Consider the following 9,820-nt stretch of genomic DNA (forward strand, 5'->3'; position numbering starts at 1 on the left):
TCACAAGACAAGGGAACATTAACACGCACAATGACCCGACGGTGAACAGACACGAACAGGATAGCTTTATACAATTATATAAATAGACAGCAGATGAACACGAACATTACACGAGACGAACATGAAACTCCGGTCCGGACTCCGGATCCGGAGTCAACCCCTGCCGGTCCGGATCATGACAGTACTCCCCCCTAAAAGCACTACCACCTGGGAGTGCCCACAAAACGGTCCATGAAAGGGGGGAGAAGTCCATAAGGACGAGTGGCGGTTGTCCTGGACCGGCGGCGTCAGGCCCGGACCAAAGCATGGCTCGTCCGTGGGGGACCGGCATCCTGTCCGCAGTCCGCAGGCACCATCACTCCGGTCAGTCTCCGGCATGCCCCGCTGGAAAGTTCGCCGCCTCCCCTGTCTCAGTTAACGCCGGGAGCACCTGAACTGCGCGACCGGTCTCCTCGACCCCACGGTAGCTTTCGTAGGCCATCGAGGTCCGGTCGCACGGATTCGTCGGTACTCCCCCGCCTCCGGAATCGCCAGGGGGAACATGTACCGCGTGACAGATCCTCTCGACCCCACGGTAGCTTTCGTAGGCCGCCGAGAGTCTGCCACGCTTAGGGGAACTGATTAAAAACCTGACATGGATCATGGCGGGGAACTGGCGATTACCGGAGGTGCGTCGCTGGAATCCGGACGAGACGGCGGCGTCGGGGAACGTCCATACATGGAACCTTGGACATGGATCTGTGGAGCAGACGTCCTCCCGACCATCCACGGCTCCCTGGATCTCAGCGGGGCGTAGATCAGCTGCGTCCACGTGGTCGGGTCATTCTGTCACAGGTGGGCTGGACATGGAGGTGAAGGAGGACGCATTCGCACGATCACAGGACAGGGGTTTAATACAGACTTCACAAGACAAGACAGGATAGCTTTATACAATTATATAAATAGACAGCAGGTGAACACAATCAGGGAACATTACACGAGACGAACATGAAACTCCGGTCCGGATCCGGAGTCAACCCCTGCCGGTCCGGATCATGACAAATTCATTACTTTCCACCTCTGGTAGTGAGATGGTTAAAGTTGATAATCACCTGCTGTTTGATCAAGGCCACATCTCGCTGCTGGTCCTGCTTGATCTAAGTGCAGCGTTTGACACTACTGATCATGTTATTCACCTTGACAGATTAAAGAATGTTGTTGGGATTAAAGGAATAGCCCTCTCATTGATCAAATTATATTAATGGAGATTTGTCTTCACATAGTAAAGTGGAGTTTGGTCTTCCACAAGGTTCCGTCTTAGGTCGGTTGCTATTTTCCTTATGTTGTGTAGAGTCTATGTGCTTATGCTGTTAAGGTGGGTTTTATTACGGGTCCCACAATGTCCCACAATGTACTCAGCATTTGATCTGTGGGCTGGGTTGTCTTTTGCCTCCTGTATCATAATGTGAACCCTGCTTTTGTTTATGACTTTTTTTTGTCCTATCTTCCTGACCTGTCCCCCACCTTTTGTGTAAATGCATTATGTATGGTCGGGTCCATAGACATGTTTCAGTAGTACTTGTACTTTTGACATGGTTTGTTGCAGTCCCTAGCAATGAACTGCTGATGAGATAACCAATTGCAGGCTCACTCTAGTTTTTTTAGTTTAGAGTTTAGTTTAGTTTTTCCTTGTGTGCAGAATAAGACATACTGGATATGATTATGCCCTATATAAGAAATAAATGTTGTTGTTTTGCCATCCCTTATCCAAGACATTTTATTTTAAATGCTGGGCATTTACCACCTTTGTGATAATTTTTAACATCTGTATGTGTCAACATGCGAGTTTGGGGACACACTTGCAGACACGCTTGGAGCGGGGGGGACAAGTCGCTGTACGGGGAGTGGACACTGGAAGAGCTGGGGAGGATGACCGGAGGCGCTTAGCCTGTGGGAGGGAGGCAGAAGGTGAGTGAGAACGGGAGTGTAGCGGCGGAGAGGGAGCTCTAGCTCCGTGGGGAGCAGTGGTGAAGGAGGCGAGGGGATGAGGCTGGGGTGGACTGGGGCAGAGGAGAACAGGAAGATGGCTGGCTTGAGGAGGGTCCGGGAGTGTGGATTGGATGGGAGGGTGTCTTGGGTGGCAGGAAGGTGGGGTATCATATACGTATAGTTGTAGCAAAAGGGGCAGGGAAACTCAAGGTCGAGGACAGGCAAAGGTCATTGTCAAAAGGCAGAATCAGTCAGGCGTTCGTAAAGAAGGCTAGCGTCTTTTTTTTTTTTAAGTGGGCTTTATTAATAACTGGCCAACATTTTGAGGGAAGCCTGGTCTTTTTGGGGTGAGCTGGCATCCACCCCAACTGGGCGGGTGCCACTCAGTTATCTAAACATCTAGCTCATAGTCTAGCTGAGACCAGGCGGCAGACAGACTGGCTAAACCGAGCATCTGCCATTTGCGTAGAGCTGCCACCCAGCGTGTACACTATTGACACCGTGTCTTTACCTCGCTATATTAATCTTACAAGAATCATTATAAATCTTACAAGAACTATTAAGATTAATAATAAAACTATTATTACTATTATTATGCTGACACGGTGTCTGTTCCCCCTGTTAACTGGAAGAGGAGGTGGCGTTGCAGTAATTTATAATGATTACATATAAACCCGGACATGGATTTAACTCCTTTGAGATTCTTTATACCAAAATAACCCATGTAGTCACGCAAAATTAAAATCATAAGTTCATTCCATTGATTATTATTTATATACCACCTGGACCTTACTTCGGGATTCTTAGAGAGAGCCTGCTGAACTCGACCAAGTGACCAAATGCCTAGAATTAACGCTGCGTAGTACAATAGATAATGTCGCTCCCCTCAAAAGGAAGATATTAAGAGATAGAAATGTAATACCTTGGTATATTGATCACACACGCTCGCTTAAGAAGACCGCCTGGAAATTAGAACGTAAATGACGTTGAGGTAAATTGAACGTATTTCGAATAGCGTGGAAGAAGAACTTAACTAAAGGCTCTTAGAGCAGCTCGATCAATTTATCTCTCCTCATTAATAGACAAGAACAAAAATAATCCCAGATTTCTATTTAACACTATAGCCAAGATAACCAGGAATAAAACAGAAATGAATACTAAAACTCAATATCACCATAGTACCGACATTTTATGAACTTCTTTAATACTAAAATAGTTACGAATAGAGATAAGATTAAAACCACAAAAACAGCTCTGTTGATATTACTTTGGAAAATAATCTTCGAATAGCTGACCACCGATTAGAATGCTTCAACCTTCTTAAAGAGCATGAATTAATTAAACTAAACTCGTTGTCAAATCAATGTGCGCATTGGATGTGCGCATTTGCTTACGGCCATACCAGCCAAAGAATGCCCGATCTCATCTGATCTCGGAAGCTAAGAAGGCTTGGGCCTGGTTAGTACTTGGATGGGAGACTGCCTGGGAATACCAGGTGCTGTAAGCTTGCCCACTACTGCAGTTTCGGTAGCAGGCTCCTCGATATAAATCGCTGTTTGTCGGAGTGGTGCCCAAAAAATAAAGTGGGCTTTATTAATAACTGGCCAACATTTCGGGGGAAGCCTGGTCTTTTTGGGCGAGATGGCATCCACCCCAACTGGGCGGGCGCCACCCAGTTGTCTAAAAATTTGTCTAAAAAAGTACAGCGCAGAGGTTTATCAATACCTTACCAGATTTATCAACGCTAATAAATTCACCGTCAGACCCCGCTGGACTTGAACCAAGCGACCAAATGTCTAGAATTAACACTGCGTGGTACGTTAGATAAAGTCGCTCCCCTCAAAAGGAAGATAGTTAGAGATAAAAACTTAATTCCTTGGTATAATGATCACACGCGCTCGCTTAAGAAGACCACCCAGAAATTAGAACGTAATCCCGGATTCCTGTTTAACACTATAGCCAAACTAACCAGGAATAAGACAGAAACGGATACTACCACTCAATATCATCATAGTAGCGATGATTTTATGAATTTCTTTAATACTAAAATAGTCACAAATAGAGATAAGATTAAAAGCACAACAAATAGCTCCACCGATAATTCTATGGAAAATAATCTTCTAATCGCTGACCACCGCTGACCAACCATTCTTTCAACATTATTAAAGAGCATTAACTAATTAAACTAATCTCGTCGTCAAATCAATGTACTTGCACTTTGGATCCAATTCCAACAAGGTTCCTTAAACAAGTAGCACCCGATATTATAAATTCTATCCTCAAAATAGTTAACTTGTCGCTTAGCACCGGCCACGTACTAAGTTTGTTCAAGGTAGCAGTCATTAGACCCCTGATTAAAAAGCCTGATCTTGATTGTAATCAGCTTTCAAATTATAGAACGATATCCAACCTTCCATTCATATCAAAAATCGTAGAAAAAGTCGTAGCCCAGCAGCTGAGCACATACCTAGACTGTAACAATATCCATGAAGTATATCAATCAGGATTTAGACCTCATCATAGCACTGAGACAGCGCTGATTAACGTGGTTAATGACCTGCTGTTGGCCTCTGATCAGGGACGCATCTCGCTGCTTGTCCTGCTTGATCTGAGTGCAGCGTTTGACACTATCGATCGCGCTATTCTCCTTGTCAGGTTAGAGAATATTATTGGGATTAAGGGAACAGCCCTTGAATGGTTCAGATCATATTTGACCAACCGATATCAGTTTGTGGACATCAATGGTGTTTCGTCTTCACATAGTAAAGTAGAGTTTGGTGTTCCACAAGGTTCTGTCCTAGGTTCGTTACTTTTTTCTCTATACATGTTACCTTTAGGCGACATCATCCGCAAACACGGTATTAACTTTCATTGCTACGCTGACGACACACAGCTATATCTGTCAGCAATGCCAGATCAGAGCTGAACAATATAGAGAATTGTCTGAAGGACATTAGACAGTGGATGCTCACCAACTTTCTCCTGTTAAACCCTGACAAGACAGAAGCGCTTGTACTTGGGCCTCAAGCAGCCAGGCATAAACTGGCTGACTACACAATAACCCTGGATAGCCTTTCTATCTCACCGAGTATTGAAGTGAAGGATCTAGGTGTCATCATTGATGCAGGTCTCTCATTCAATTCGCACGTAGATAATGTCACTAGGATAGCTTTCTTTCACCTTAGAAATATTGCGAAATTAAGAAATATCATTTCAATGCATGATGCAGAAAAGTTGGTCCATGCATTTATTACATCAAGGTTAGATTACTGCAATGCATTACTGTCTGGATGCTCTAGTAGGTGCATGAGTAAACTCCAGCTAGTACAGAATGCTGCAGCCAGAGTTCTAACTAGAACCAGGAAATTTGACCAATTCACCCCAGTCTTACATCATTTACATTTACATTTACAGCATTTATCAGACGCCCTTATCCAAAGCGACTTACAATCAGTATTTACAGGGACAGTCTCCCTGGAGCAACTTAGGTGTCTTGCTCAGGGACACAATGGTAGTAAGTGGGATTTGAACCCGGGTCTTCTGGTTCATAGGCGAGTGTGTTACCCACTAGGCTGCTACCAATCACTGCACTGGTTACCCAGTGGAGTGATACAGAGAGGGACCCCCTTCCAGGGTAGAGTGAGCCTGCAAATGGTGTCAGTGCAGGGTTGGATATGATATAATGAGTCCTACAGTTGTAGGGTTGGAGAAGTCCAGGATGTATTCAGTGTCATGGTCTAGATTACGTGTCCGTAATGATGTTACTGGTCCATTTTAAGATCCCTGAAGCTGTAGTTGTAACGGTGGTGGTGGCTGTGGTGACCCTCTGGTTTGTTTTATGTTTTGTCCTTGTAAAGCAGTTGTCAGGAACCAGGATGTATCTGCTTGTCTCTTCACTGGGGTCTGCCAGTAGTCTGGGTGCTTGATTCTGTGTCTCGGAGAAAAACAAACAGAAGCAGATACCGATACTGAAATCTGTGGTTATAATGGTATATTGGTGCTACAGTGGCCCGGTACCCTAACTAGGACAGCCTAACTGGTGAATTTAACTTTGTCTGTGTCTAACAGGGGGACTCTGTGATAAACTGGACTTTATAATTGACACTGCGTCAAAATCAAGTGAAATGAGGGTCTCGGACTTTAGCAAAAAGCCAGAGAAAACAGATAGGTTTTGAGATTGGATTTAAACACTGAGACTGTGTCTGAATCCCAGACACTGACAGGCAAGCTGTTCCACAACTGCAGAGCTCTATAGGAGAAGGATCTGCTCCCAGCTGTGACCTTCTGCACCTTTGGTACCAGTAGTGACCCCGCACCCATTGATCGAAGGGGGCGTGGCAGTTCGTAAGGAACCAAAAGTTCACTCAGGTACTGTGGGGCGAAACCATTTAGAGCTTTATAGGTTAAAAGTAGGATTTTGTAGTCAATCCTAAATTTGATGGGTAACCAGTGCAGTGATTGTAAGACTGGGGTGATGTGGTCAAATTTCCTGGTTCTGCACTGCAATGCATTATTGTCTGGATGCTCTAGTAGGTGCATGAGTAAACTCCAGCTAGTACAGAATGCTGCAGCCAGAGTTCTAACCTTGATGTAATAAATGCATGGACCAGCTTTTCTGCATCATGCATTGAAATGATATTTCTTATTTTCGCAATATTTCTAAGGTGAAAGAATGCTATTCTAGTGACATTATCTACGTGCGAACTGAATGAGAGACCTGCATCAATGATGACACCTAGATCCTTCACTTCAATACTCGGTGAGATAGAAAGGCTATCCAGGGTTATTGTGTAGTCAGCCAGTTTATGCCTGGCTGCTTGAGGCCCGATTACGAGCGCTTCTGTCTTGTCAGGGTTTAGCAGGAGAAAGTTGGTGAGCATCCACTGTCTAATGTCCTTCAGACAATTCTCTATTTTGTTCAGCTGCTGCCTCTGATCTGACATTGCTGACAGATATAGCTGTGTGTCGTCAGCGTAGCAATGAAAGCTAATACCGCGTTTGCGGATGACGTTGCCTAAAGGTAACATGTATAGAGAAAAAAGTAACGGACCTAGGACAGAACCTTGTGGAACACCAAACTCTACTTTACTATGTGAAGACGAAACACCATTGATGTCCACAAACTGATATCAGTTGGTCAAATATGATCTGAACCATTCAAGGGCTGTTCCCTTAATCCCGATAACATTCTCTAACCTGGCAAGGAGAATAGCGTGATCGATAGTGTCAAAACGCAGAGGACACATTTCATTGTGTGCACCATGTCACTTTCACACAGGAACAGAGTGACAAATGTGGCCCGATGAAAATTATCCCAGGAAATTATATTCAAAACACTGAATATGATTTTACAAATACCAAATATAAAAATAAATGTTTGTGACTCACAACATGTATTTGTGAATTGTCTTCTGTGGGGTACAATGAATCAAGTAATAACTTCCATAATTGTGTACTTCACAAAACCAATTTTTTTCACTTCACAAAATGAGCAATTGACAAAACACTGATATGCACCCTGAACCACTCTGTTTTGACTGAAGAAATAAAATAGAATAAAAAGAAGAAGGTTAGTTAAAAGAAAGTAGGCAAGCTATAATGTAATCCAATTTCTTCCTCAAAGTTATTTGATAGTGATCACTTAGAATAGATAGGTAGATTAGACTAACAGTGTAATGAGAAAGGTCACAAATGGTCTGCCATTCGGTGGCAGGGGTGGCCTAGCGGCCCTGTAATCAGAAGGTTGTTGGTTCGAATCCGGATCCGCTAAAGGTGCCACTGAGATGCCACTGAGCAAAGCACTGTCCCCACACACTGCTCCCCGAGCACCTGTCATGGCTGCCTACTTCTCACTAAGGGTGATGGGTTCAAAGCAGAGGACACCTTTTGTTGTGTGCACCATGTGCTGTGCTGCAGTGTATCACAATGACAATCATTTCATTTAGGCAGGTGTGTTCTGTCATTTGAACTGTTGGCTAGGTCATGTCTAAAACTGTTCATGTGTGAGGCAGGTGTATGCTGTGAAGACTGTTCTTCAGCATCCGGTTCGAATCCCGATCCACCAAGGTGAGGTGCCACTGAACAAAGCACCATCCCCACACACTGCTCCCAGTGTGCCAGTCATGGCTGCTCACTGGTCACTGAATCACTTCACTATTTCACTATTTCTATTATCCAAGGGCCTCCTGGAACATCAAAAATTGTCACCTCATCCACAATTGTGTACAGGTACCATGCAGGACAGGTGAGCCAAACAAAGGGTGCTGAATGCATCATCTGAACCAAGTTTTCTGACCTTCATTCGATTTACAGCAAGTGGTGCTGGACCAGGGCCAGGAAGATAGTGAAGGACCTCGGCCACCCCAACAGTGGACTGTTCTCTCAGGGAAGCACTTCTGCTCGCTGAAGGCCAACACAGAGAGAATGAAGAGGAGCTTTTTCCCACAGGCTATACAAGCTCTCAACCACAACTCTACATAAGACAGAACACTAATACACTCCTGCACTTTTCAAACATGCCACTACAAATTTTTTACGACAAATACTTCTGTATAAGCATTGAAGTATTCATAGTTGGGGGTCCTAGTAAATCAGAATTGATTGCTTCATTGATAGTAACATGGAAAAATATTTCCTTACTTGTTACAGGGTAACTCACTCGCCTATGACCCAGAAGACCCAGGTTCAAATCCCACTTACTACCATTGTGTCCCTGAGTTACTCCAGGAGGACTGTCCCTGTAACTACTGATTGTAAGTCGCTCTGGATAAGGGCGTCTGATAAATGCCATGAATGTAAATGTTACACATAATTTATGTTTAAAAACATTAATTTATTATAGTTGTAATATTGAGGTCAACAGCAGTCACACGAGTATTTCACTGCATATCGTGCCGTGTATGACTGTGTATTTGACAAAATTTGAAATCATATGTACACAAGTATGACGCTCAAAATTGAGCTCAGGTGCCTCTCCTGATCATCCTTGAGATGTTTCTGCAGGTTAATTGGAGTCCACCTGTGGAAAAAAAAGTTGATTGGACTTCATTTGGAAATGCTGTCTATATTAGGTCCTACAGTTGACAGTTCATGTCAGAGCACAACACAAGCATGAAGTCAAAAGATTTGTCTGCAGACCTCCCAGACAGGATTGTCTCAAGAGACTAATGTCTGCTGCTTTCAAGATCCCAATGAGCTCAGTGTTCTCCATTATCCATAAGTGGAAGTTCAAAACCGCCAGGACTTTCTAGAGCTGGCTGGCCACCGAAATTGAGTGATTTGGGGAGAAAGGCCATAGTCACAGAGGTGACCAAGAACCTGATGGTCACTCTGTCAGAGCTACAAAGGTCCTCTGTGAGCTCTAGAAGGACTATCTATGCAGCAATCCACCAATCAGGCTTGTATGGTAGAGTGGCCAGACGGAAGCCACTCCTGAAAACAAAGATTGAACTTCTTTGTGTGAATGCCAGGCGTCACATTTGGAAATAACCAGGCTCCGCTCATCACCAGGCCAATACCATCCCTACAGTGAAACATGGTGGTGGCAGCATCATGCTGTGGGGATGTTTTTCAGCTCCAGGAACTGGGATAGAGGGAAAGACGACTGCAGCAATGAACAGTCCTCCTGGATGAAAACCTACTCCAGAGCACTCTTGAACTCAGACTCAGATCTTTCAGCAGGTCAACGACCCTAATCACACAGACACAATATCAGTATTGATGTATTTTGGATGTATTAATTTAAATTTAGTGCTGACCAGAGGAGGATGGGTTCCCCTTGCTGAGTCTTTGTTCCTCTCAAGGATTTTTTCCTAATAAAGGGAGTTTTTTTCCTTGCTACTGTTGCCTCTGG

At 44.3% G+C, this 9,820-nt stretch overlaps 1 long non-coding RNA gene and 1 other non-coding gene across 2 annotated transcripts; both read left to right on the forward strand.

The window, feature by feature from the left end:
• The first annotated feature begins 961 nt into the window (after positions 1-961).
• Positions 962-8,706, forward strand: LOC114802379 (uncharacterized). Its single transcript, XR_003751719.1, has 4 exons — positions 962-1,947; positions 7,980-8,034; positions 8,148-8,212; positions 8,281-8,706. It is a non-coding gene; the product is annotated as an uncharacterized LOC114802379 (long non-coding RNA).
• Positions 3,357-3,475, forward strand: LOC114802744 (5S ribosomal RNA). The gene has a single exon (XR_003751774.1). It is a non-coding gene; the product is annotated as a 5S ribosomal RNA (ribosomal RNA).
• Positions 8,707-9,820: the final 1,114 nt, after the last annotated feature.

Source organism: Denticeps clupeoides, chromosome 13 (genome assembly GCF_900700375.1).
Source record: "Denticeps clupeoides chromosome 13, fDenClu1.1, whole genome shotgun sequence".
In the NCBI taxonomy this organism is placed as follows: Eukaryota; Metazoa; Chordata; class Actinopteri; order Clupeiformes; family Denticipitidae; genus Denticeps; species Denticeps clupeoides.